Source organism: Dromiciops gliroides, chromosome 1 (assembly GCF_019393635.1).
Source record: "Dromiciops gliroides isolate mDroGli1 chromosome 1, mDroGli1.pri, whole genome shotgun sequence".
NCBI lineage: Eukaryota > Metazoa > Chordata > Mammalia > Microbiotheria > Microbiotheriidae > Dromiciops > Dromiciops gliroides.
In genome coordinates, this window is record NC_057861.1 from 535962211 (window position 1) to 535964983 (window position 2773).

Below are 2773 nucleotides of genomic sequence, written 5' to 3' on the forward strand. Positions count from 1 at the left end.
GAAAGCGTTAACTATTATCTGCTTCTAGCTTGACCATCTGCTGTTGCAGAAAATTCAAAACCCTGGAGATCTACTTATATCCACATCGTAAACGAGAAAAGATGTTTTAATTAAGGGAAATCAGGTTAACTTAGCTCTAATTTACAAGCCGCCTGCCTAATGAATTGTCTGTGCTGCTCTCTCTTTGTAGAGAGTAAATCTGAGGATCCCTTTCCTCCGCAGTTCAGACACTAATTAACTAACCAAGAATTTTAGTAGCACACCCGCCTTTCGCCTAATAGTTTTACCTAAAGCCAGCCCGGTCATTGCTTATACAAATTGCCAATTAAATTTGATTGATATAATGAAATTGGATTTTATTTTTCACTTACCTTCTCTCTTTCTCCCTCACTTTTCATCATTTTTACCCCCTCTACCTAGAAATACGCACACTTGCGCCCACGCACCCACACATACACCCCCAATCAAAATAATGATGCTAATAATACTAATAAGTTTTTCTCCTTTAGCATGTCTACACGTGCCCAGCCAGGCCCATGACTGGAAGTCCATCCAGGCCAGCCCTCCGCGCCTGGTTGCCTGGGCTAGGCGAGTTAGGGCTGTTAGTCCAACATTTCTATTAGAAGTTAACAGGCGTAATCTTGTTTCCAGATATTTATCCACGTTCGGAGGGCTGTAGTTACATGTTTGAAGTTAGGGGGAAAAAGTGAAAGATCTAAGCAGCCATTCTAAAAATACATTAACAGTTTCCAAAATCTATATCGCTGCTTAATTAAATATGTTATCCTGTTTATAGGATCTGTGGCTAATTATTTAGAGTCATTTAATCTACTCAATTTGCACGTTAATTAAAAAGCACCGGTTTGCATTGTGAAGGCAGGAGGGTTGGAAGGGGAGACAGCGACGTCTAGCGGGAATCTGGGAGGGGCACAACCACTTTCTTGGTATAGGTTTGATCTCTGGGTCCCTTCTCAGTCTCCCCTCATCTTCTCCAGCGATTTAGGAGTTTCTGGAGTAAACAAAGCCGATATTATTAATTCCAAAGAGGAATGAAGAGGTGGGATAGCCGAGGTAAGAAGACCTCGGAGACTAAGGAAGGGTGGTCACTGGGAAAGAGCCAGTCGGCCAGTGAAAGGGGCAGCTCAGCCTAATTAGGATTTATTTGTTGGGGGCAAGGAGGGGGGGTGGAGAAGGACGCGGGGGGGGGGGTGTTTGTGGTGGAAGGAGGAATTTGGACCAAGGGGGAGAGAAGATTTGGAGGGGAGGGGGAGGCAGTTCCTAAAACGCACTTTTAATCCTTCGAGGGAGCTCAGCGTAGACAGAGCGGAGAGCAGCCTGAAAACACTAATGTCAGGTTCCCAGATTCAAGTGGAGCAGGAGTTTAGGTGGTTTTGAGTTAACTCAAGTGAGTTCTTCTGTTACTTTGGGGAAAAGAGGCGGCAAATCTCTTAGTAAGTTTGGGGAAGAGAGTAGCCAAGATCCGCAGCTTTTAACACCCCCCCCCCCCGCAGCTAGCCTCTTCTACCACCCTCCCTTTCAACCCTGGCCTAAAGAATCCTGCTCGACCCTAAAGAAGCTCCCGGGAAGATTTTCCGAGCATTCCCAAGGGGCATGTTCCCCAAGCTGGGCTGGGCTGGGCTGCCCAGCCTGGTTAACTGATAAATGATGAAGCTCCCCCCGCCTCGCAATTGCTTCCTAATTGTTTTTCTTCCCCAGACCTGTCCCCTTTCATTCCCATCTGTCCCTTTCTGACGGTGTGTGTTTTGGCCTTTGTTCCTGTCCCTTTTATTGACACCTTTTTTCAAAGCCCGCTTCTGTCGTCCTTCACCAATCTCTTCTGCCCCATTAACCCATCGGCACGAGGCTCTAGCAACAAAGAACTGAAATCTGATCTGCTGCTTTATTGAATCTCCATTGTCTGCCAGCTAATTCCTCATTGTCCCTCCAGCCTGCTCCTGGACCCGGGAGGTGCTGGTTGTTAATTGCATACCCCTTCTCTAGCTCCTCACCTACCAAAGCTCGGGGAAGCTCTGGATGTAGACTGATACAAGAAGAGATGAAGTTTGCCTCACCAAAATCCCCCTCCACTTCGCCAAATAAAAACCCTGAACTTTTCACTCCAAGAAAGACCAAGGAACTGTTTTTCTCTCTGAGGGGGCTGGGGAAGGTAGTTGCTTTTAACTTCACCGAAAACATCTGTGCACAATAATGAAAATGACATAGGCATCTGATCTTTCGCACTTGAAATGGACTATTTTTCTTTGTGTAGGATGGGTAAATTGGGCCAAACTACTCAGAATGAAGCTGAAATATAAAAAGTGTTCAGGAGAGGGAGAGAGTAGGAGTCTGGTGGTAGCATCAAGTAAACAAAAACGAATCTCTTAAATCCCACTCACATTCCGTCTTCCTCCTCAAGAGAGAAAACTAGAATACCTTGGATGTACATGGTACTTTCCTTACACAAACTCTTAAGTGTTTTCCCCTATATTATCACAAATATTTCTGCTGCATATTCTTCTTCTTCCCATTTTACAAATGGGGAGAAATTGAAGTCCAGTGAAATTAAGCCATGTAATGTCTCACAGTAAGTCAACAGAATTCAAGTTATAGGTCACATTTTGGAATATCCCGGTTCATTCCCTTTTCATGAGACTATGCCTTTGGATAATCCAAGCCATTCGTGGGAGAACCTACCATAAGAAGATCATGGAGGGAATTGGGGGTATTTATAATAGATGACAGAAGGGGGTGACGGAGACAAGATGGCTTTCTT